This window comes from Furipterus horrens, unplaced genomic scaffold (genome assembly GCF_987537825.1).
Source record: "Furipterus horrens unplaced genomic scaffold, mFurHor1.1.pri manual_scaffold_7, whole genome shotgun sequence".
NCBI classification, from domain to species: domain Eukaryota; kingdom Metazoa; phylum Chordata; class Mammalia; order Chiroptera; family Furipteridae; genus Furipterus; species Furipterus horrens.
Window position 1 is genome coordinate 83554804 of NW_028327177.1, and position 26800 is coordinate 83581603.

Sequence of the window (26800 nt, forward strand, 5' to 3'; positions counted from 1 at the left end):
ACTATACTCAATCTGTGATCAGCCATCAGGCTTAATGACCGTGGGTGTGGCAACTTAATTCCTGTAGGCAGGGCTTTTATTTCCCCTTAGTATGAAACCACTTGGAGGGGGATGGTCTGTCTGCTGTACTGGGGCTGAGTCAGCACTGGCTGGTCCTGGGAGGGGGTTAGTGTAGCTTCCACTTACTCCTCCACCCTCCTGGATTTCCGTCTGTGTTGTCCTTGATGATATTTCTTTAATCTGTCTGGTTGTATTTCAGCTACTTTTTGGTGGATCTTTTTCTCTGGTTAGTTAATTGAGAGTCACTCTGCCCACCTTGTCTTGAGTTCTTTTGTGAAGGTGCTGCTAAAACATAATTATACAACCCAGGCAAGAAACCCACACCCTCCAATGTCTCCCCCAAATACAATCCCACTATAGGCTGCAAATGAGCCCGTGTTAATATACTTGTGGAGATACTGGGATTGTTATTTCGTAGGAGAAACAGAAAGGAGTTGTTTTAAATGAAGGAAGGGTAATTTTTGAGCTGGAAGTTGATAGAGTATTAATATTAGCAATTGGGATCAAGGTTATGTAAGAGAGCAATTAACACTTACACTGTCTGTTTGAAAAGGAGGGGAGGGTTACAGTGTGGAGAGAGAAAGTGGAAGTGTATAGTATTAGGATTATATAATCGGTATATACTATATGATTAGCGTGGGAGGTAGGGTAGACACAACAGACATCCAGGTAGACAGACAGCCAGAAATTGAAAGAGAGGGCTGGGGAGGTTAGAAGGTAGGAAATAGATTGAGAGAGAATTTTTTAAGGATAAAAATACAGAGTAGAAAATAGCAAGACAGGAAGGGAGAGAGGAAAGAGAGAGAGAAAGTAGAGAAGAGAAGGGTAGGAGAGAGAACAAAAGAAGAAGGGGAGGTAGAAGAGAGGGGACTGGATTAAAATTCTTTTTTAAATTATATGTTATAAAAAAAGATTAGGAGATTAAAACATGATATAAAGTTGCAAGATAGAGAGAAAAGGTGAGTATAGAGAGAGAGGAATGGGAGATAGGAAAGCAAGAGGATTTGGGAGGAAAAGAGCTCAGAGGAGGGAAGGAAATCAGGAGGAAGAGGAGATATTAGGGAGGGGAGGATTGAAATTGAAGAGTTGGCAAAAGATAGGATGAAGGAGAGAAATACAAGAGGTAGGGAAAGAAGTGGGGGGGTGGGGTAGAAAAAGAGAAGAGGTAAGAATGGGAGAGTAAAGGGAGAGGGGGATAGATTAGAATTATAATTTGAATATTAAGAGATTAGAATATAAAGTGTAATAGGGAGAGAGAGAGATTATGTATAGGGAGAGAAGGAAAATAAGGACAAGAGATGAAAGAAAAATGAATGTAGACTGAAGGGGGACAAAATAAAGAAAGAAATTTAATAAAGTTGAAGGTGCGTAGCACAGAGAAAGGAGAGGGTGAGAAAGGGAGAGAACTTAAAATTATAAAATTAACTGAGAATAGGATGCAGGGGAGAATGCTAAGGGGAGAGAAGGGAGGGAAGGGGAGGGGAGAAAAGGAGTGAGAATAAGAAGGGACTGACGGTAGGGGTAGTTAGAGAGAGAGTGAGAGATAAAAGAATGAGGATTTTAACTCAATTCAACTTTTATTCACAGTCTCTGGGTATTTTTGGTTTGTTTGTTTTTTGGTTTTTCCTTGCTTCCTTCCTGAGTCTGCTCCTATTCAAAATTCTATGAGTTTCAAATCTTTTCTGGTTGGTTGGCTGGCTGTGGGAGGGTTCTGCTTGATTCTGGGGTTGCTAGTCTTTTTTTCGTGGGCCTACCACCGCTCTGCTGTGAGCTGCCTTTAGTAGTCCCCTCCTGAGGCACCCTCAGCCCTCCTCAGGCTTGTCCAGCTACTCCTTCCCCCTGTTGGTCCAGCCTGTGCCTGCCAGCAATCCCCGCCCTGCCTCCAGTCCTGTCTATTCCCAGGCTACAGCTTCTGCTCTCTTCCCTGTCTATATGCCTGCGCACCCTACCTCTCTTCCTGTCTCAAGATCGTCCTTTTGTTCTGCAGGACTCTGGCACAGTCGGTCAAAGTGCCGGGCCCAGTGACCCTTTCCTGCCCAGGACCTCTCCCCTAGTCTGGAGCTTTGCAGTAGCTTTCCTGACTGTGCTCTTCTCCTTGCCCCAAAACTTTCTCTATTCCGAGCTACCGCTTCCGCTGGCTTCCCTGTCTATGGGCCTGCGCGCTCTATCTTTCTTCCCGCCACAGCACCGTCCCTTTGTTCTGTGGGATTCTAGTGTGGTCGGTCAGCGCAGCACTCTCCTTCCCCGGAGCTCTCTGCCGGTCTTGAGCTCTGCGGCAGCCCTTCCCTGCGGGCCCTTCTCCTTGCCCTAAAACCGTCTCCCCTCCAGAACCTCCGCCTCCGCTCTCTTCCCTACTTACACACCCTGCACGTCCTATTTCTCTCTTAGCCCCAAACCTGCCTTTTGTTCTGTGGGATTCTAGCGCGACTAAAGAGCAAACACTGATTTCAAGAACGCAGTTCTCCCCCGGTCCGGAGTTCCGCAGCAGCTTTTCAGTGCGGCCCCTCTCCTTGCCCCAAAACTGCTCCTTTGTTCTGTAGGGCCCTAGCGCAAGTGCTGGGCGCGCCCGGGATGCCGAGCTTTCCGTCAGAGGTTGCAGCTGAGGATGTTTCTCTCCAGACTCAGGTCACACAGTTTCTCCCAGTCCTGGTTGTTCACTGTTCTCTCCCACCTCTGGCTTTTTCGGCCAAATCCTCTCCCTAACTCCCTACAAGAATTCACTCCCGGCTAGTGAGCTCTCTGGCTTGATACTGCAAATGCACGGAGTCTCAGAATGACTCAGCCTGCAGTTTGTGATAAACCCCTCCACCCCCCTCCACGCTGCTCCCACGATCTCCTCCCCGTTCACGTTATCAGATATTCCCACTCAGTCATTCCTCCCCGAGTTTGTTCCTCCTGGATTGTCTCCTTAACAGGAGCGAGCTGAGAACACTGCTCCTACTCCGCGGCCATCTTGGTCCAAAACCTTTTATGTCCTTTTTAATGCTGGTATAAATCTTAGTAAGTTCCTTATAGTTTCCCTGGAGTTCTTTGTAGTTTTCTTTGAGCTTGCTGAGCTCATTGATCTTCTCTATAATCCATTATTTTAATTCCATGTCTTATAGTTTTTTTCCTCTCTTTCATTTAGCACTCTTTCTGAGGATTTCTCCTTTCCTTTCAATGGAAAATTGTTTCTCTTTATCCCCATTTTTTTGACTGTTCTTGTTTTTTTTCTGCTTTTTAGATTGATCTGCACTTCCTGGATCTGCCCCTGGTTGCATCAGATTGTGTCCCAGTCTGGGCCTAGGCAATCTATTGGAAAACTACTAGAGATCTATTGCCTTTTTTTGTCTCCTTTACTTGTCAATTTATTCAATCTATGATCAGCTGTCAGGCTTGAGCACTGAAGTTTGGGGCAGATTAATTCCTGCAGGTGGAGCTATTGCTTACCCTCAGGCTGATACTACTTGGAGGGGAGCAGTCTGCCTGCAGTGTGGGGATTGAATCAGCGCTGGACCCGGTAAGTTGCTCCCTCAGTTCAGTCCTCAAAACCACCACTCCAGACTCTCCTTAAGCATCTCTAGTCTTCTCTTCTCTCCCTCTGCTGGAGCCCAGGGTAAGTGGGTGTAAATATATTTTCAAATGTGATCCCTTTAAGAGCTCGTTGTCTCCAGCTGTTTCTTTCAGGTCAGGAAAAAAAAAAAAAAACCTGTGGCTTTTCATTATTCAAAGCTGTATGCTCTTTTACTTGCTGCTCTGTTGCTGTTGGCTGGGAAGCCCAGCTGGAGGTTTAGACCCCACCCTTCTCAGTGGGAACCCCCAGATGCTTAGCTGTTTCTCAGTCCCTTCAGGTGCCACCTGTGGGAGCCCAGCCAGCCCTTTCAAGTCTCTACCCTTTCTACCAGTCACGTTGTGATGAAACGGCCTTTTCTGTCTGTCCATGGTTATAAGGCTTCTCTCTAGCTAGTGTTCTGTTGGTTATTCCAGATGATTTCTCCACAATTAAGTTGTAAGTCCAGATTCGTCCTGGGAGGAGGTTTGTGTAGCTTCCACTTAATCCTCCGTCATGTTGGATCTCATCAAAATTTCTTGATTGAAGTAGTTTTTAAAATCTTCTCAGGGATTCAGTTTTGTTTTGTTTTTTCTTATAAAATTTTTTGAAGTTAACTTTCAGCTTTGAACACAAGCACTGCAGGCACTGTGATATCATGGCACTTGATCTGTTAACCAAGATGGCTACTGGAAAATAAGTTATATGCACTTTAAAACTGGTTTTTAAATTTTCCTTTTGCTGTCATTTGTTGAATTTAGCTCTTAATTTTAATATAGACAAGTTATCAAGCATTTATGTGGCATGTTTAAGAAATCTTTCAAGGAGAAATTCTAGAATAAATGTGATCTGGAAGCATCCATAGTAAGCAAGGGGAAATCTGACTCTTACATTGTGTCTTGAGTTATAAAGTGTAAGAAAGAGTGAGTGGTCTCTACTTGAAAAGGAGACTTCTATTATTAAAGCATGAAAAGTTTCTAGGAAAAAGTCTACAATATACAGTAGTATTTCATGTCAAACAAATAGGACTTTAAGGAGTAAAATGGAAGGGGGTTGGTAGTGAACAGCTAGGACAAGGAAACTGAAAGAAGGGAAGTGATGAACCAGGTGGAGGTGGAGAAGAAAAATGTATAGTTGGAGAGGGATTGCCTCTGCCCCAGTGACCAGGGATCACAAAAGGGGGATGGAAAAAATTAAAGAGGAGCCTGTGCGGATCTCTCCAGCCCCAGGACCCTTCTCAAACTTTAATGTTTACATGCACCACATTCTAGTTGAGTGGGTTTGGGGCCCAAGATACTTCTCTCCTAATGAGCTCCCAGGTGAGGCTGATACTGCTGATATATGGAGCAACAAGTAGCACACCATGCTTTGTGGCCAAAACCTTTATAGTGTTTCTCAAAATAAACTAAATGATCTAAGAAAGTATTCAGAAACCAAAAGATCTAGAAAATTTTTGTTTGACCCAGAACATTGCTATTGTTCCTTCCAAAGATTGATCCTCAACACCCTAACCCCCACAATTTCCTAAATCATGAGTCTAAAGCATCTGAGTAACTGCTCTGATATGAGAGAGCTGGGTTAACATTCCAGCCCAAACAGGTGCCTAAGCTACATGATGAGAACTAGGCTGTTCTGTCTGGGATTTTGGTGGCTGAGGAAGCTGAGCACCTTGAGGCAGGGAGTCCACAAGTCTCTCAAAAGAAAATGTGAGAGACTTTCAGCCAAGATGGAGGTGTAGACAGACATGCTATGCCTCCCTCCACAACTAAGAAGGAATACAACTACCTCAAAACTAGAAACAGCCAGAAGTTCCAGAAAATCAAAATGCATGGAAGTCCAGAAAACAAAGATATAAAGAAGAAATATTCATCCAAGCAGGCAGAAGGGGGGGAGCCAGGGCAGAGATGACAAGGTATGGTGGCGGCAGCAGTGCTGGCAGCCACAGGCTAGCAGAAAGTGCAGCTGCATGTTTTAAAAAGTCAGTAGGGACACCTGGAGGGCTTTCCCAGCTCCTAACTGGACCTCACAGCTCACAGTCCCAGTCCCAGGGAAAATCAAGCCTCATTGCTTCTGACTGTAGAGACCAGTGGGGGTTGGGGCAGAAGCAGAAACTGCCAGTCTCTCAGCAGAATCCACTTGTTTAAAGGGCCTCCACCATCCTAGAACATCCACAGACCCACCCACTCTGGGAACGATGGCCAAGGCAGCAGCTAGAGGGGCGCCAGTCCAGTGCGGAAGTGGGAGAGGTGCCTGGAAAAAGAGCGAGTGCTGGGAAGGTGGCATTGTTCCCTCTCAGACCCCTCTTCCACATACAGTGCCACAACGTGGTGAAACAGATCGCCCTGTACTGATAAATCCCTAAGCTCCACCCTTTACAACATAGCAGGAGCAACAGCTCTACCTGGAACACGGAGGCAAACAAACACAGGAGCCTGTCAGAATGAGGAGACAGAGAAGTATGGACCCAATGGGAAATGGATCAAGGCTCTAGTGGGAGAACTAAGCGATGAGGAGATAGCCAACCTAACAGATGAGGAGATACATAACCTAACAGACGCAGAATTCAAAACATTGGTGATAAAGATGCTCACAGGCTTGACAGATATGTTTGAGTATGGCAAATGCATAAGAGAAGTGAAGGCTATGCTAAGTGAAATGAAGGAAAATCCACACAAAATCAATGATGAAGGGAAGGAAACCGGGGTTCAAATCAATTATTTGAAACATAAGGAAGGAAAAAACAGTCAACCAGTGCAGAATAAGGAAGCAAGAATTGAAAAAAATGAGGAAAACTTTCCAAATGTTGCAAAGGAGATGGACATACAGGTCCAGGAAGCACAGAGGATCCTGGACGAACTGGACCTAGAGGGGACCACATCAGGACACATCATGATTGAGATGCCAAATGTGAAAGGTAAAGAGTGAGTCCTGGGGGCAGCAAGGGAGAGGCGGAGAGTTGCCTATAGGGGGGTGCCTATGGGATTATCAGCTGATTTCTCAGAGGATACTTTGTAGGCAGGAAGGGACTGGCAAGCAGTATTCAAGGTGATGAAAGACAACCTACAACCAAGATTACTCTATTCAGCGAAGCTATCATTTGGAATGGAAGGGCAGATGAAGTGGTTCTCAGACAAGGTAAAGCTAAAAGAGTTCATCGTCACCAAGCCATTATTATATGAAATGTCAAAGGGACTTACTTAAGAAAAAGAAAATCAAAACTATGAACACTAAAATGACAGCAAACTCACAACTATCAACAACTGAATCTAAAAAATAAAAACAAAATCCAACAACGCAAACCAGAATATGAACAGAATCATAGGTATGGGGATCATTTGGAGGGTCATCAGCTGGGAGGGGGGAGCGGGAGAAATGGGGATATGGTGCAGGGATTAAGAAGCATAATTGATTGGTACAAAATAGACAGGGGGAAGTTAAGAATAATATAGGAAAGGGTGAAGGCAAAGAACTTATATGCATGGACCATGGACATGACCTAAGTGGGGTGGGATTGCTGGAGGGAAGGGGGTACTGGGTGGAGGGGAGCAAAGGGAAAATTGGAACTACTGTAACAACATAATCAATAAAATATACTTTAAAAAAAAGAAAAAGAAAATGTGAGACAACTGCCTAAAAAGTAAGAGTAGGCTCTAACAGGGAGGATGGAAGAGCTTATCTGACTTGCCAAGAAAGCTAGACAGACCAAAGAGCTTATTAAAAAGCTGTACAGGCTGCAGAGTTGTTCCAGAACAGATACTCCGACAAATATGATACTGCAAATATCAGATTGAATGGTGATTTGAACAGGTATCAGCACTTTCAAGCAATTGGACTAGCTGAATTGGTATTGTTATCATCAGGAAATGTTATCATGGATGGCTCAAAAAAAATTATTAGGACAATAATAATTTTTCAGAGTTCGTTTTTCCCAAAAAATGTAATTGAGACAGCTTAGTAAGTCAGGACAAGTGAAATAAAAAAACCGAGACAGATAAATGGCCAGTTTACAGCCATCTAGTAAATCACAAAATACTATATTCCCTAACCAAGGACAGGTAAGGATAAATGGTTTACACTTCTCCCCAACTAGAGGGTAGATAGTTTAAATCATCCTGCTCCGGGAGATAGTACTAACCACACCCAAGGACAGATTAAATCGGAGGAATACATCTCATTTTGATGCACCAGCATAAAGCTGATGGTATTCTATTGTGACCCTCCCCTAAAATTCTCATCTTTAGAAAATAGATGAAAATCCTCAAGGCAATGACCCAGCACAGGCTCTCTCAGGAGCATGTCCATGCCTTTCTTTCCTCTCTAGGGGTCCCCACAAGACTTTCAACCAGGGGAGCAATAAGCAGTAGCAGGTTGTCCCGGACTGAACCCTGAAACCTCTCTCCAAGGTCCCTTATACTCTGATTTTTCAGTGAGCTAAAAGCAGCCCCACCTTAGCTCACTTCTTTCCTGTAACATTTCTAGAGAGTCAATACAGAGTACCACCTAGGCTCTCTCTGCTGCTTCTACTACCCTAAACTCTTCCTTTGTTTCACTGTCCCCAGATTTAATAAATGTACTCTCTAAATTACCAGAGCTCATGCTATGAAATACTTCCTGCACAAATTCAAGAACCCACACACTACCAGCCAGCCTGAGGCAAACCTACTCAGGGCCATGTCCCTTTCCAGTGCCATAATCATTATGAGCCACTAGTTTGTTTCTAAACAATTGATGTTATGAAATATGTTGTATTCATAGGGTATACTAATGTATAAGTTTAGATTTAGAAGTAAGCGGTGACTTCAAGCCTTCAAAGAAATGAAGGAAATTCAAGTCCTCATTGAGTTTGCCATTTACTAGCTATATAATCTAGGCAAAGACACTTTACTTCTCTGGATCTCAATTTTTTCATCCATAAAATGAAAAAATAATGGTAATACTATCTAAAGATACAACTCATTGTTTTCCTTTCATGGCTATTTTTAACTTATTTCAATGGAAACTTCTGAAAAGGAAGTATGAGTATGTGCTTCCCATATGCTCAACAAATGCTTGGGTCCTTTAGTCCAACCATGTGTGGAACCAGAGGAAAAAAGGAACCATGTCTGGAAGGAATAGTAGAAATATTCTGGCTTAGACTAGAATGTTGTAGATCTTTTGATTTATGGATACTCTGTCCAAGGCCAGTTTAGTTTTTCTTGGTAAACACAATAACTAAGCCAAGGACTCCTACCTAGAATACTGGTAGAGTTCAATGGGCATAGTTTTAAGATGATTTTGTTTTTCTCCAGAAAAATTATTTATTATTTTCTGAATGGGCTCAATCAACTAACCAATTTTCTTGCTATGCATATTGAAGAAGCACTATTTCATCTGTAGGATATTTATTGCTTCAGGAATAAAATCTTTTCTCCTGGATATATCCTACATTGGTTGTTTTCTCATTTATTTATTTACCTTTGATAGTGTTTGGTGGTATTGATCAAGTTAGCAGTTAGAAGATCAAAAGACTTGCAAATTGCTTTAAATTCAGTACTAGATTTTTTAAAACCAAACCTTGGTGTCAAGAGCATCTTGTTTTCTTCCTCTTTGTTGTTGCCTCTTATGCAAAAAGGGAAACTGAGACAAGCCCTTGGCAAACACTAAATCTCATAGCATGAAAATATTTATCATCTTACAGGCTCCTTCAAACATTTCAGAACTTTGAGATGAGGACAGGAATCTCAGTGACCTCAAAAACACTGTTTTTAGAAAAACACTTAGTCAGCCTTTGCCTCCCTGATGAATCTGAGTTTTGGACAATGAGAGCAGTCTCTCTCTTGCTATCAATGAGATTTCAGAAACCATCCTTGCCAAGGGAGAGAATATAAAAGTGTGTATGTGGTGTGTGTTTGTGGGGGGGGGGGGGTCTCTCAACAGTGACCACCAGTGCTAAAATAATGAGCAGCTAATTACAGTTCAAGGAGATGTCCAGCTGGAAATATCTGAGAGGATTTTGACACACAGTGGAAAACTCTGGAAAGGGTTCCAGGATTAGAGGTCACGTATGTCGCCTTGAAGGCTACGTATGACAAAGCTGTTTTTCTATCAACTCTTGACAGGTGAGTCATAGACATCACATTTGACTCCTCAGGGGAGCTGACAAAATGTCAAGACTCTATCCCAGTTTAGTTTAGACATCAGTCACTTCAGGTCCTTGTACAAACAGTCACAAGTCTCCCAGCCCTTTCTTTCCATTCAACTGTTTTTAAAATGAAACAAAGCCACTGACCATCACAATGAAAATAGTCAAAGCATTGTATGGGAAAGAAGGGGTGAAAAATGAAACTGTTTACTTTGCTGTGTTTGGATTATAAACAAATATTCACACCTGTACTGGGCCTCCAGTTGATGAAGAACCCAGTCAACTATTTGAAACAAACACATTTTCATACTTTTCATAACTCCAAGTCACTTTAGCACATATTGCCAAGACTGAGAATTAAAACATGGAAAAGAAAAAGAGCAAAGTATTCCATGGTTGATTAATCACAGGAGGAAAATTACTATGTCAGATGTATTTCACAACCAATCTTGATATATTTTATTTCTATATTCAACAATCTTGCTGCAGGTGGAATACCTTTAAAGTTGCATTTAAAGAATTGTTGGTGCTGATAGATTGCTCCAACACATGAAGTGAAAAAGCAGTGAATGTATTTCATCGTAATATTCATGCCAAGTGTTAAAATTAGAATAAAAATCAAAGTCAGAAAAACTAAAATTATCGATTTAGTGAAAAACGTGGTCAGATCAACCTCACTAAGGGTAATTGCTTATTTTTAGCATAGTAACTCCAAAGTACCCAAATATTGATTGGGTTTCCAACACTCCGAAGTCTGCTGAATACATAGAGACAGCTCCTATCAACAAACAGGGCCTTTGCTGCTTTACTCTCTGCAGTTAAATGCATCTTCTTAGAAGTGGCTCTTTTTAGAGTCAATGAGGGCACTGTTGCCTTGCCCAATTTCTTCACATATCTGTGTAGTTATTTGCTGGATTTTGATTCCTGGAATTCGGGGTTGACTCAGGGACTGAGTTAGTTTGCTCAGAGGTGCAAGCTGGTAGCCAGTCACTACAGCCAACACAGCCAATGAGGTTCCTAGTGTGATGGTGGAGCTCCCTGGGTGGGCCTTGTGTTCACACAGCTGACATGCCTAGATACCCTAGCAGGTCCAGAAGCAACTGTAGTGTTTGGTGAATGTAGAAAAAAAATATGGAGAACCATTTTCATAGCTGAAGACTGGAAAATTTGTATTAAACTTATAGACTGAAAATTAGTCCCTTCGGTTTTTCTTCTTCTGGAGACACAAATTAGGTTAGCAACCCTAAGTCATTTTTGTCACTCCTAAAGAGTATTTTAAATGAACATTCATTGAATGAGGACTGTATGCTGGAGGAGGGTAAGTCCAGACTCAGGAATGAGCAAAGGAGGAAAGTTTTATTCTATCAGACATGACTACACACATAAAGATGATTCTTAACATGTAAGGAGCTATGGAAGTGGGTGCATTTTTTTTTTTTTGGCACTTTTATAACCTTATTTATTTATTTTTATTAAATATTTTACTGTTGAGATACAAGATGGTGGAGGAGTAAGTGGAAGCTACAATAACCTCCTCTCAGGACCAGTCTGGATTTACAACTTAATTTTGGAGAAATCATCTGGAATAACCAACCGAACACTAGCTGGAGAGAAGTTTTATAACCATGGAGAGACAGAAAAGCCGATACATCACAATATGACTGGTAGGGAGTGCAGAGACGTGGAAGGGCTGGCTGGGCTCCCACAGCTGGCAGCTGAAGGGACTGAGAAACAGTTCACCAGCCAGGAGCTCCCCCTGAGAAGGGCAGGGCTAAACCCCCAGCTGGGCTTCCCAGCCTATAGCAACACAGTGGAAAGTAAAATAGTATCCAGCTGTGACAAGCAAAACGCCACAGGGTTTCTTGCTAGCCAGAGAGAAACAGCTGGAGAAAAAGAGCTCTTAAGTGGATGACATACAAAAATATTTTGGCCCGCACTTACTCTGGGCTCAAAGAGAAGGAAGGCAGAGAGGACTAGAGATGCTTGGGGAGAGTTTGGTGCCATGGCTTTGAGGGGAGAACTGGGGAAGCAGCCGGCCGGGTCTCAGTGCTGATTCATCCTCAGTACTGCAAACAGACCATTCCCCTCTGAGTGGTGTCAGCCTAAGGGGAAGCAAAAGCCCTGCCTACAGGAATTAAGCTGCTACACCCTCAGTCCTTAAGCCTGATGGCTAATAACAGATTGAATAGACTAACAACTAAAGGAGAGAGACAAAGACAGTAGATCCCTGGAAGTCTCCAACAGGCTGCCTAGGGCCAGATTGGTCATGATATGACACCACCGGGGGCAGATCCAGAAAGTGCAGATCATCCTAAGAAGCAGCAACAAACAATAAGAGTCACAACAATGGGGAGACAGAGAAACAACCCCCATCAAAAGAAAAGGTAGAATCCCCAGAAGAAGTGCTAAATGAAATAGAGGGGAGCAAACAGATATGGAATTCAAAACATGGATTATGGAGAAGCTCAATGAGCTCAGCGGAAACTACAAAGAACTCCAGGGAAACTCCAAGAAACTCCATAAAAACTACAACAAACTTACTGAGAATTACACCAGCATGAAAAAGGGCATAGAAGCTATCAATAAGAGCCAGGAGGAAATGAAGAATACGATCTCTGAATTGAAGAACACAGTAGAAGGAATTAAAAACAGGCTAGAGGAAGCAGAAGATCAGATCAGCGAGCTGGAGGACAACATAGAAAAAAACAGTGCAACAAAATGAAAAAAGACTGAACAAGAATGAGGAGGTTCTAAGACAGCTGCAGGACAACATGAACCATAATAATATGTGTATCATAGGAATTCCAGAAGGAGAAGAAGATGAGCAAGGGATAGAAAACCTCCTTGAAGATGGCGGAGGAGTAAGTGGAAGCTACACTAACTTCCTCCCAGAACTAGTCTGGATTTACAACATAATTTTGAAGAAATCATCTGGAATAACCAACCGAACACCAGCTGGAGAGAAGTCTTATAACCATGGAGAGACAGAAAAGGCCGCTACATCACAACGTGACCGGTAGGGAGTGCGGAGACGTGGAAGGGGCTGGCTGGCGTCACATGGGTAGCAGCTGAAGGAACTGAGAAACAGCTCAGCAGCCGGGGATTCCCCCTGAGAAGGGCAGGGTCTAAACCCCCAGCTGAGCTTCCCAGCCTACAGCAACAGAGTGGAAAGTAAAATAGTATCCAGCTGAGAAAAGCGAAAAGCCACAGGGTTTCTAGCTAGCCGGAGAGAAACAGCTGGAGAAAAAGACCTCTTAAGCGGATCACATATGAAAATATTCTGCCCCCACTTACGCTGGGCATAAGCAGAGGGAAGACAGAGAGGACAGGAAATGCTTGGGGAGAGTTTGGTGTGGTGGCTTTGAGGGGAGAGCTGGGGAAGCAGCCGGCCGGGTCCCAGTGCTGACTCATCCCCAGTGCTGCAGGCAGACCATTCCCGGCCAAGTGGCGTCAGCCTGAGGGGAAGCCAAAGCCCTGCCTACAGGAATTAAGCTGCCACACCCACGGTCCTTAAACCTGATGGCTAATCACAGATTGAATAGATTAACAACTAAAGGAGTCAGACAAAGGCAGTAGATCCCTGGAAGTCTCCAACAGGCTGCCTAGGCCCAGACTGGTACAGGATCTGACGCCACCAGGGGCAGATCCAGGAAGTGCAGATCATTCTAAGAAGCACCAACAAACAATAGGAGTCACAAAAATGGTGAGACAGAGAAACAACCCCCCATCGAAAGGAAAGGTAGAGTCCCCAGAAAGAGTGCTAAATGAAATAGAGGGGAGCCAACTATCAGATATGGAATTGAAAGCATGGATTATGGAGAAGCTCAATGAGTTCAGCGGAAACTACAAAGAACTCCAGAAAAACTACAGTGAACTCCAGAAGAACTATAAGGAACTTACCGAGAATTATACCAGCATCAAAAAGGACATGGAAGCTATCAATAAGAGCCAGGAGGAAATGAAGAATATGATCTCTGAATTGAAGAACACAGTAGAAGGAATTAAAAACAGGCTAGAGGAAGCAGAAGATCGGATCAGCGAGCTGGAGGACAATGTAGACAAAAACTCACAGACAGTGCAACGAAATGAAAAAAGACTGAAGACTGAAGAGGCTCTAAGACAGCTGCAGGACAACAAGAAATGTAATAATATCCGTATCATAGGAATTCCAGAAGGAGAAGAAGAAGAGCAAGAAATAGAAAACCTCTTTGAAAAACTAATGACAGAAAACTTCCCTAACATGAAGAGAGAAAGAATCATGCAAGTCCAGGAAGCACAGAGGGTCCCAATGAAGATGAACCCCAACAGGCCCACTTCAAGATACATCATAATTAAAATGGCAACATTCAAAGACAAAGAGAGAATCCTAAAAGCAGCAAGAGAGAAACAGCTAATAACATACAAGGGAGTTCCAATAAGACTATCATCAGATTTCTCAGCAGAAACACTACAAGCCAGAAGGGAATGGCAAAATATATTCTAAGTAATGAAAAACAAAGGCCTACAACCAAGAATACTCTACCCAGCAAGGCTCTCATTCAAAATGGAAGGTGAAATAAGGAGTTTCCAAGACAAAAGAAGGCTAAAAGAATACATCTCCACCAAACCAGCATTGCAAGAGATGCTAAAGGGTCTGCTTTAAGAAGTTGAAGAAACAGAGAGAGACAGAGAGGAACACGAGCACAAAGAGGGAAAATGACAATGAATAAGTACTGAAAGAAAGAAGGAACTTCTACCATTTGCAACAACATGATTGGAACTAGAGATAATTATGCTTAGTGAAATAAGCCAGGCAACCAAAGAAAAATTACCTTATGCTATCACCTGTTACAGGAAACTAATGAAAAACACAAACAAATGAGCAAAATTGAACCAGAGGTATATAAACAAGGAATAAACTAACAGTAACAAAGGGGGAGATGGGAGGGAGAGAAGGGGTAAGAAGGGGAAGGGTTTAGTCAAAGAACATGTATAAATGACCCATGGACATGGACAACTGGGTGGAGACTGAATGTGGAAGAAGAGGGGGCAAGTGGCAGGGAAGCAAGAGGGGGAAAAAAGTGAGACAACTGTAATGGAAAAACAAACAAACAGAAAAATTTTTAGTGGAGGGAAAAATAAAAATATAAAGAATAGAAATGCAAGTTCAGTGAATATTAGGACAAGGATTTTCCTTCACACTGTATATATTTTCTCCCTATCTGATCCCTCCAGAATTTGGCATTTTAAAGAAGTAAGTAATGACCTAAATTTCTTTGCATAAAACTAAGAAGACCAGTTGTTAATAGAGGTTTTTTTGTTTTTTTTTTTTTAACTAAGACTTTAAATGTAATGTCATGCCTAAAGGAGACATGCTTGGGCTTTGGTTGTTACCAAAAAGCCTTGAGCAACTGGGACTGACTTTCAAAGGTAATAAAAGTCCACGAGATAAAAGGCCTGGTACCTTGGATGGATGAGCGGTCCATAGCAATCTTTCCAGGGAAGGAATGAAGGTTGTTTTCCTGAAAGATGGCTAGAAGGGACCTTAAGGCACAATGGAAAACCAGGAGGACCTGGAAAAGACAGGTGTTTACAGGCAAGGCTGAATGCCAGGTATGTGGCTCAGCTTCTGTGCCCTGAAGGGCAGACTGAAGGTCACCCTAAATGTTCCTTGCATAAGTTCCAGCAAAGCAGAACTAAATATCATAAGTGATCATTTGTTGCTCTTGTTGTGTTTATGCAAATGAACAGGATATATTAATAATAGGCTTATGCAGTCCCTTTAATGACAAGGAGAGTAATCTTGGGGAAAAAAACTGTGATTCAAGGAAAATCACAATGCTCAGTGGTAGACTATAAAGTAGTGCAGCTAACTGTCTTTAAAGTTTCTTTTCATTTAAAATTTGTTTTCATTTGAAAGTTAAACTATGTCTGTGGTATCATCAAAGATGTGTAATTTACAGGCAAGAAGAATGTTAAATGCCTTGCAACTGCATGTTTTTCCAAAAAGGCAGTCTTACAGATTTAGAGACTTGTTTGTGGGTTATGTTGCATAAATTAACATGTGTTTTCTGTTTTCAAAGGACATACGCCTACGATCTCATTACCTCAGTGATTATCTGTATGTATAGGCCTCACTTAATCCTGTCTGCATCACTATTTCCTGAAACTCAACGGTTTGTCTGAACTAAGTGGCTGGGTTGGTGAAGTATGGGGTGGTCTGTGGGCTTCACTTTAAAACTGGTTTTGTCTTTTCTATCCTAATGGCTTGGACAGAAAGGGCCCAGAGGTCTGAGGGGGGGGGAAACCAAAATATTTCCCTCAGCCCAAACTAAGTATAATGGGCAAAAGTGTTTTGGATAGGTGAGATGTGTCTGGCACACCTTCCTCCAAAGAGGCCCTTCTTTTCCCTAATGTGGGACATTGAAAAATTAATCCCTGCCTTTTGTCATCTAGTGGTTATGGATTGAATGATGCCTTTAACCCTGTTGCCAAATCTGTTGTCCCCAGCATACAGCAAGGATGCCAGCCTGTTAAACCAAGCACGCCGTTGTCCAGGTACAGCCAACTGACCTGGAGTCTGCACGATCCTTCCCCATGTGGGAAGGCCACCCTCCCCTCCACATCCCCACTAGTATTAGGGATTTCTGGACCCAAGGGTAGGTAGGACGATGACCATACCCAGCTTGAAGCAGCTAGAGGAGCTCGAGACCTTCGCCCATTGTCCTTTATAAGATTATAAAGGGTCTTAAATCTAAGAGGGAGGGATTTTTTTTATTGTTAAAATAATTAATTAATTAATTATTTTTAAAAAGGAAGAAGAATATATGGAAGGGTAAAGCAGGAGAGCTTGTATGTATGGCCCATGGGCATGGACTTGGGGCTCGGATTGCTGGGTGGGTGCTGGACAGAGGGGAGCAAAGTGGAAAAGATTGGAACTATTGTAACAATATAATCAATAAAATATATTTTAAAATAATTAATTAATTAATTAATTAAAAATATTTTTTATTGTTTCACTATAGTTTTCCCAATTTTTCCCCTTTACTCTCCTCTTCCCAGCCTACACCTCACTCTCACAGTCTATCCCCACCCCATTGCTCATATACATGAGTCATTCATACATGTTCCTTGACTAGACCCTTCCCCTTATTTCCACCCTAACCTTCCTCTTCCCTCCCAACTGGTTACTGTCCATCTGTTCCTTGTTTCGATGCCTCTGGTTCTATTTTGTTAGTTGGCTTGTTTTGTTCATTAGGTTCCTGTTATAGGTGAGATTATATTGTATTTGTCTTTCACCACCTGGCTTATTTTACTTAGCATAATACTCTCCATTTTTATCCATGCCATTGTGAAGGGTAGAAGTTCCTTCTTTCTTCCTGCTGTGTAGTCTTCCATTTTGTAAATATACCACAGTTTTTTTATCCACTCATTTACTGATGGATGCTTTGGCTGTTTCCAGCACTTGGCTTTGTAAACAATGCTGCTATGAAAATAGGGATACATAGGTTCTTTTGCATTGGTGTTTCAGGATTCTCCAGGTATAGTCCCAACAGTAGAATCACTGGGTCAAAAGGTAGTTCCATTTTCAGTTTTTTGGGGAAATTCCATACTGTGTTCCACAGTGGCTGTGCCAGTCTGCATTCCCACCAATAATGCACTGGGGTTTCCTTTTCTCCACATCCTCACCAGCACTTGTTTGTTGATTTGGTAATGATGGCCATTTTGACAGGTGTGAGTTGGTATCTCATTGTGGTTTTAATTAGCATTTCTCTGGTGCTAGTGACATTGGACATCCTTGTATATGTCCATGGGCCCTATGTATGTCCTCCTTGGAGAAGTGTCTGTTCGGGTCCTTTACCCATTTTTTAATTGGATTGTTTGTCTTCCTGGTGTTGAGTCATATGAGTCCTTTATATATTTTGAAGATCAAACCCTTGTTCAAGGTATCACTGGCAAATATGTTTTCCCATATGGTCAGTTCCCTTTTCATTTTGATGAAGGTTTCTTTAGCCATGCAGTGGCTTTTTAATTTGTTGCAGTCCCATTTGTTTATTCTGTCCTTTATTTCCCTTGCCCAAGAGGATGTATCAGCAAAAATATTGCTACATGAGATATCTGAAATTTCACTGCCTATATTTTCCTCTAGGGCTTTTATGGTGTCATGACATATTTAAGTATTTTATCTATCTTGAGTTTATTCTTGTGTAAGGTGTAAGTTGATGGTCTAGTTTCATTTTTGGTGTGTACCTGTTCGGATCTCCAAACACCATTTACTGAAGGGGCTATTTTTACTTGATTTTATGCTTTTTCCCCCTTTGTCAAATATTAATTAACCATAAAGACATGTGTTTATTTCTGGGTTCTCTATTCTGTTCCATTGATCTATGTGTCTGTTCTTAATCCAGTACCAGACTCTTTTGATTAGAGCATCTTTGTAGTATAGTTTGATATCAAGTATTGTGATCCCTCCTACTTTGTTCTTCTTTCTCAAGATTGCTGAGGCTATTTGGGGGTCAATTTTGGTTCCACATAAATTTTTGAAATATTTGTTCTAGATCTGTGAAATATACCATTGGTATTTTAATAAAGATTGTGTTGAATCCGTAGATTGCTTTGGGTAGTATTGACACTTTAATGATGTTAATTCTTCCAACCCAATAACATGGTATATAATTTGATTTATTTGTATCTTCCTTAATTTCTTTCTTGCGTGTTCTATAGTTTTCCAAGTACAGGTCTTTACCTTATCAATTAAATTTATTTCTAAGTACTTTATTTTTCTTGTTGCTATAGTAAATGAAATTTTTTTCCTAGTTTTGTTTCTGATATTTCATTGTTGGTATACAAAAATGCCTTTAATTTCTAAATATTGATTTTGTATCCAGCTATTTTGCCAAATTCACTTATTAGGTTGAGTACTTTTCTGGTGGAGACTATAAGGTTTTCTATGTACACTGTCACATCATCTGCATGACATGACAGTTTTACTTCCTCCTTTACAATTTGGACACCTTTCATTTCTTTTTCTTGTGTGAACGCTGTGGCTAGAACTGTCAATACTATCTTGAATAAAAATGGTGAAAGCGGACATGCTTGTCTTGTTCCTGGTCTTAAGAGGAAAGCTTTTAGTTTTTGCTCATTGAGTATGACGTTGGCTGTACATTTCTCATATATGGCCTTTATTTTATTGAAGTATACTCCTTCTATTTCTACTTTGCTGAGCGTTTTATCATAAATGGGTGCTGTATTTTATCAAATGCTTTTTCAGCATCTATTGATATGATCATGTGATTTTTGTCTTTGATTTTGTTTATGTGGTGTATTACATTTATTAATTTGCAAATGTTGTACCATCCTTGCATCACTGGGATGAATCGCACTTTATCATAGTGTATGATCTTTTTAATGTATTGCTGGACCCAGATTGCCAATATTTTGTTGAGAAATTTAGCATCTATGTTCATCAGTGGTATTGGCCCATAGTTTTCTTTCTTTGTAGTATCTTTACCTGGCTTTAGAATTAGGGGGCTTTTTTGATTACTGCTTCAATTTCACTAGTTGTTTCTGCTTCTTCTTGGTTCATTTTTGGAAGATTATGTTTCTAGAAATTCATCCATTTTGCTCAGGTTATCAAATTTCTTGGCATATGGTTTTTTGTGGTAATTTTTTACAATCCTTTTATTTCTGTTGTATCAGTTGTAACTGCTCTTTCATTTCCAATTTTATTTGGGTCTTCTCTCATTTTTTCTTGATGAGTCTGGTTAAAGACTTGTCGAGTTTGTTTATCTTTTCGAAGAACCAGCTACTGGATATGTTGATCCTTTGAATTGTTTTTTAGTCTCTATTTCATTTAATTAGGCTCTGATCTTGATTATTTTCTTCTACTTTCTCTGGGCTTTGTTTGTTGTTGTTCCTCTAGTGCTTGTAGATTTAGGGTTCGTTGTTTATCTGATATTTTCTATCTTTTTTAGGTAGGCCTGTATTGCAATGAACTTTTTTCTCAGGACTTCCTTTGCTGGGTCCCATAGGTTTGGGGCTGTTGTGTGTTCATTTTCATTTGTTTCCAGAAGCTTTTTTGATTTCTTTCTTGATCTCATTGTTAACCAATTAATTATTTAATGCGTGTTATTCAGTCTCCATGAATTTGAAAGTGTTTTAGATTTTTTTCCTTGAGGTTAGTTTCTAGTTTCAAGCCTTATGATCTGAGATGCTTGATATGACTTTAATTTTCTTGAATTTTTTAAGGTTTGTTTTGTGTCCTACCATGTGGTCTATCTTTGAAAATGTTCCATGTGCTTTTGAAAAGAATATATATTTTGCTTCTTTGGGGTGAACAGTTCTGTATATATCAATTAAATCCATTTGATCTAGAATGTTGTTCAATGCCACAATATCCTTGTTGATCATTTGTCTGGAAGATCTGTCCATTGTTGGCAATGGGTGTTAAAGTCTCCTATAATGAGTATGTTGCTGTCAATATCTTTCTTGAAGTCATCCAAGATTTTTCTTATATATTTAGGTGCTTGTATGTTGGGTGTATATATGTTTACAAGGGTTATATCTTCTTGATGGATTACTCCCTTAAGTATTATGTAGTGACCTTCTTTGTCTATTTTTATGGCCTTTGCTTTGAAATATGTTTTGTCTGATATAAGTATAGCTACCGCAGCTTTCTTTTCATGTTTCTTTTCTTGGAATATTTTTTCCATCCCTTCACTTTGAGTCTGTGTAGATCTTTTGTTCTGAGAAGGGTCTCTTGTAGATAGCATATATACAGGTCATGTTTTCTTATCCATTGAGGTACCCTATGTCTTTTGACTAGAGCATTTAATTGATTGACATTTAATGTTATTATTGATAGGTCATTATTCATTGTCATTTTTCCCCTTGTACTTGTAATCCTCTCTATCTCTTTTTCTTCATCTTCTTAAAGCAGTCTTTAGCATCTCTTGCAATGCTGGTTTGGTGAAGATGTATTCTTTAAAAATATGGAATGCTTCATGAATTTGCATGTCATCTTTGCACAGGCACCATGCTATCAGTCCTGTTTTAGTATATGAGGTGCTGAAGTGAGCACCAGCTACAAAAGTTCTAAAGAGGTTGATGCCTTTCCTTTGAGGCTAGCAGAGAATGAAGTTGATTCAAAGGAGATGTTCACATAGGGCAGGGTTTCTCAACCTCAGCACTAGTAACATTGGGCCAGATAATTCTTTGTTGTAACATCTGTCCTGTGTCTTGTGTGTTGAGCAGCATACCTGGCCTCTCTTCACTAGAAATTTGTAGCACTCACACCTTTTATGACAATTAAAAATGTCTCCAGACATTGCCAAATGTCCCATGAAGGCCACAAAAAAACCTCCACCCAAACAACGAAAAACAAAAACCCACCCCTATTTGAGAAGCACTGGTCTAAGAGAGTGTTCCTTGAAGTTGGACCAAAGGCAAGATGGGTCACAATCACCTGACTGTGTATTATAAATAGAGTTTCCCTCGCCCTCCTAAATTGATAATACCTAGAAGTATGGCCCAGGAGTCTGTCTTTTAACAAAATCACCAAGTAATTCTTATGCTCACATAGCTGTGAAGACAAGTGTAGGTGCAAATTCTACCTGTTTGGTAAAGTTGCTTTTCTGATCAAAGAACAGATGACTAATGCTTAAGTGCAACTCTTGTGAACTTGAAATAATGTATTTCCATAGATGTAATTCAGGGATGACTTCATTTTAGTAAATTTTCCATATTTCAGGTTATGCCAGAGAGATTCCAGACCAGTACATCATCTTGACTGCACATTCGAATCACCAAGAAGCTTTAAAATTATGGATGCTGGAATCTCTCTCCCTCTCTCTCTCTCTCTCTCTCTCTCTCTCTCTCTCTCTCTCTCTCTCTCTCTCCCCCTCTCACACACACACACACACACACAGTCTAATTTGAATGTACTAAGATATGGCCTGGGCATAAAGATTTCTTAAATATAATTGGATAACTAATATTTTTCAATATTTTTCTAAAGTTGGGAATCAGAGATTCTCAAACTTGAAAACAAACACACGGATGACACAAAGATGAACGAAATAAGCCCCTTCTCTATGAAGGATTTCTAAGTTTATCATAAATCTCTGTTCACAAACTTGCAGGCAATAGAAGCACATCTCTGAAAGAGAAGATGGTCAATGAGTGCAGAATATGTAATACTTCAAACCTAATGAGATTTTTTTTTATATTTTACTCTTTGAGACAATAAGCTAATGAACTAAGGAAAGCAGATTATGAAAACTCCCCCAAAGCAGCCAGTCTTCTTAGGAATTCTTCCTTTTAAAGAGATTGATATTAAATGTGAGGTTCAGGAACCCAAAGTTACCTCCAAAGATGCAAATGGAAGGTGCTAAACCCACCAAGAGCCAGGTTCAAACATGGGCCACTTAATGATTATCCTGGCCCTGCCTGCATGGACTATGGCCACCCCTTATTATCCAACTGGGCAAGCCCTTTGGATGGTGACCAAAAAGTCAGCTCATTTTCCCTTTTTAAAAAGTCAGCTCACTTTCCCTTATTACTGCTCATCACACTTGGAGTAATAAACTCTGAGATTCCATTTCCCAAATTACCTGTCTTCTCTATTCCCGTCCATCCTGCACCTGTGGCAGCAAGACTAATTGTGACCTCTTGAGAGAGACATCTGTGAACTGACTGACCATCATTATTCACAACAGAGTAAGACTTAGTGGACATAAGAGCAGTATCTGAATCCCAATCCTACCATAGAGAATTTACCTAGCCTCTCTGAGCTTCATTTCCCTGTACTTTGAGACAGGGTTGATAGAGTTATCATGAGGATTAAATTGTCCACCCCACCCCCAATGAGGTGGAGTTTTCTTTTATTAAGATTTCAGCTTAAATATACCCCTATCAGAGGGCCCTTTCTTGAGTATCCAATCATTCCCTATCACATCACTGTATTTTAATTCTCTGCACAGCACTGACTTCCTTTTTGTTTGCTTATGAACTTGTTGACTGTCCCCTCTTACTAGAATGTAAGTTTTGAAAAAGTAGGACCCCTGGGTATCTTGTTCACTGCTCTAAATTTAGTACCTCCAATAATGGCTGGTACATATTGAGCTCCCAATAAATATTGATTGACTACTATGTGCAAAAGACCTAAGACAGTGCCAGATAGTCAATAGGTGCTCAATAAATGGTAGTCATTATTATTATTTATAACTAATTGCATTGAGATGACACAAGATTTTGATTCAGAAAATCTCACTATGTTCACAAAGGAAGTGATTGACACTTTGTTGGGGAGGTGCCATGACTGGTAAGACTGGTTATTGATCAGAGGTCATGAAGGCACCCAACAAAACATTATTTCTAATACTTTTAGTATCAAATTCAATGCTACCTGCTGTTTTCTCTAATGCTAATAAAATGCAATTACTTCTCATTTTTAAATAAATTCTACTGCAGACACAAGAGATAGAAGTTTTCCCTCTTCATATAGATTTTTCCTGCTTTACTGATCTTAGATCACTGAAAATTGGCTCATGTTACTTGCTTCTCACAGCATAAACCAACCTCACTGATTTTGCTTCCATCTCCCTTTGGAGCAAAGAACAGACCAATAAATCTGAGCCTAGACTAAGAGCAAGAATTTTTTTGCCCTGAAGTTGATGTTCCAAGTCATAGCAGACGCTGGAGTCATACATGTTCTCACAAAAGGCATAGTATGTTTGGTCAGAAACAGTTTGGTATTACTTTTTGTTTTGGGGTTGTTGTTGTTGTTTTACAGCTGTCTTATAATTGAGAGGGTAAAGGAGACCATAGCATTATTATAGCTGTCACTGAATGTGTAGTCTACATGTCTTTGTTTTACAGCCTTTTCATTGTGTATCTAAAGAGGCTGGTTGAGTGAACAGCATTCTCAGGTTGACCATTTGTTTCTGAAACACAATTATTTACAGCCAGAGCCAAGAACATTTTAAAGAAATGGAATCTGGTTCTCTTTGCATGTCCTGTGGATGAAGCTACCCTGTGCTATGCACAGATCTTTTTAAATAAAGAGACATGGACCAGAACAAAAGAAAACACAATAATGGTAATAACAGCTATTGGTTATGGAAGCATATACTATGTGCAACGCTCAGAGCTACAGAAGTTACATATTTACATATGTGATCTCATAGTCAAGCCTTTCCCCTGTGTTCTCTAACAGAAGTATTGGACCTAGAATTATTCAAGATTCTCTGCCTAGCCCTTGCTGGTGTGGCTCAGTAGATTGAGTGCTGACCTGTGAATCAAGGGGTGTCTGGTTTGATTCCCAGTCAGGGCACATGCCAGGGTTGCGGGCCAGGTTCCCAGTTGGGGAGTGCTAGAGGCAGCCACACGTTGATGTTTCTCTTCCTCTCTTTCTCCCTCACTACCCCCTCTCTAAAAATAAATAAATAAAATATTTTTTTTAAAAAAAGATTCTTTGCCCAGAGGTAAACTTTGTATGAAGAACTGCTTCATACGGTGTATATTAATTACATGTGACTCATAACCTCTCTGAAGATGTGGCATGAACTGGAAAGATACACAGATTCAGCTCTGGCCAGCGTGGTTCAGTTGGTTGGAGTGTCATCCTGTAACCAAAGGGCTAAGGGTTTGATTCTTGTCAGGGCATATACCTAGGTTGTGGGTCTGATCCCCAGTCTGAATACATATGGCAGACAACCAATCGATGTTTCTCTACCACATTGATGTTTTTCTCTCTCCCTTGTTTCTCAAAAAGCAATGAAAAAGAAAATGTCCTAGGTGAAGATAAAATAAATTTTTTTTAAGATACACAGATTCAAAAAAGATTGTGATAGACAAATACTGCAAGATCTCACTTATATGAGGTCTGTCCAGAAGGTATCCAGCCATGTAATATGAAAAATAGAGATGTTTATTGAAGAAGATACAAGAAACATTATACATAGGACAATGATGCCTCAGTCAGTCCTCTTCAATGTAGGCACCTTGGAACCTCACATAGTTCTCCCAGTTACCATCAGCTGCCCTGTCATATCTTCCTGAATTTTACCAATGGTCTGAAATCTCTTCCCTTTCGAAGACGATCATAGTTTGGGGAAAAGACTGAAGTTGCAGAGTGCCAAATATGGGTTATAGGGGGGCTGAGTCACCTGGGTGATTTGATATTTCACAAAAAAACTCTGCATGAAGCGTGATGCATGAGCAGGCATGTTGTCTTGATGAAGCTACCAACCACCAGTTGTCCATAGCTGTGGCCTTCTGAATCATTCAAATAATTTCTGTGAAGGAATGTTCAAACTTAATGCAAAATTTGATGCAGATGCATTGCTGTACCCAGTCCTTTCCAATATAACAGTCACACAGTACACATGTTCACTCAATGGCATCTACCACCCCAATGACTAGTAGTACAGTGAAGTCATCATTGTGCACATATGCACATTCCAGTCCACTCTCCTTTGCTGGCGGGTTACATCAATGTTGCATAAACCATTCTCATTATATGAACAATGGCTGGACTTCTTCAGGACAGACATCATATGTGGGACCTAAAACAAACAAACAAAAACCCCACCAAACTCATAGATACAGAAAACAGTTTGGTGGTTCACAAAGGCAGATAGTAAGGGTGGGGAAAATGGGTGAAGGGGGTCAAAAAGTATAAACTTCAACTCATAAAAGAAATAAGTTCTTGGATGTAATGTACAACATGGTGACTATGATTAATAACACTGTATTGTATATTTGAAAGTTGCTAAGAGACTAGACTTTTTAAATTCTCATCACAAGAAGCTGAACTAGGAGTTGAGGTTTTAGGGGCTGAAGAAAGGAGTGATGAGGCAGAAAGATATGTCCAGTAGGCAATTCTTAGGACAAAATTTCAAATTGTGGAGATGAACTTTTTAGCATATGCCATGATGCATTGAACCCCAGAAATACTTCAGGTTGTATTTCAATAACATCCCTTACATTTTCCAACCCCACTAGTGGGGAATGGGAAAATGGTTTCAACATTAAAGAATCTGGAGAGCAAGATACACGTCTTTTCATCTTTATAGCCCCAAGACCTTGCATAAAACCTGGCCTTGAGTCAGCATCCAATAAATGTGTGAATAGAGAAGAAAGAAGGAGATGAAAAGGTGAAAGACAAGGGGGACAAGGGATAGGAGAGACTTTATATTATAGAACAGTTATCACTGAAATCTTTGTAAGATCCATTACATTTTTAAAAGCTCTCCATGGCTTAAAGAATATTTGTGTTCTTAAAGCTAACTTTGACCGCATTTCACCTTTTCATACAGATTTGGCTTCCTTTTTTACAATGGTTCTCCAATGAAAATCAAATTTAATTTATTCTTTCTTCCCTATTCCACCACCACCTTCCAGATGCCCACCATTCTCATTTTCATTTGAAATAATAACAAATATAATTGTTCATTGCACACTGGTTAAGATTATATAAACCAACTTTCATGTATTATAAAATTCTCTAAACTTTTGATTACAAGATATCAACAAGGTATTGATCACAGAGAACTCTGTGTCATAGCTGTCACCCATGCTTTTGTTGGGAAGAAGACCACAGAGTGGAAAAAGTATGGGTTTAAATCCTGCTTCTGTATCTCAATCACTGTGTATCCTTGGCTTGGTTATTGGGACTCTGAGTATCAGTTTGCTCATTTGTAAAAGGGTGAAAATAACTCTCTTGGATTGTAGGGTTATATTAAATGTATCAATATATCTGGAAACTTCTGTTTCACTTACCTTTCTAGCGAGGCTTTATCAGCAAAGCAGTGAAGAAGGATCCAATTTTTTCCATTTCTGCATTGCAGTAAGAATAAAGGTCAAACCTTCAACCCTTCTTGGAAAATATTTATTTTAACTTTTTAAAAATCAGGGCTAGGTTTTTAAAAATGCCTGGGAGGTCTAGATGCTTGAGTCTGATGAACTTAGTGAGAGACACCTGGCTCCAAATTTTTACACAGGGAAGCAACTTTAAAAACAAAAAGGCATACCACCTGCTGATTTCTTTGTTGGGAAACTGAGAGTTATGTAACTCAAAAACAATCCTCCTGCAAAATCGGAAGGCATAG

General features: G+C 40.5%; 2 pseudogenes; both read right to left on the reverse strand.

Moving 5' to 3' along the window:
- LOC150004722 (dynactin subunit 6 pseudogene) overlaps nucleotides 1-26800 on the reverse strand; it is a 198311-nt pseudogene that overhangs the window by 72537 nt on the left and 98974 nt on the right.
- LOC150004723 (U6 spliceosomal RNA) lies at nucleotides 20675-20769 on the reverse strand (annotated as a pseudogene).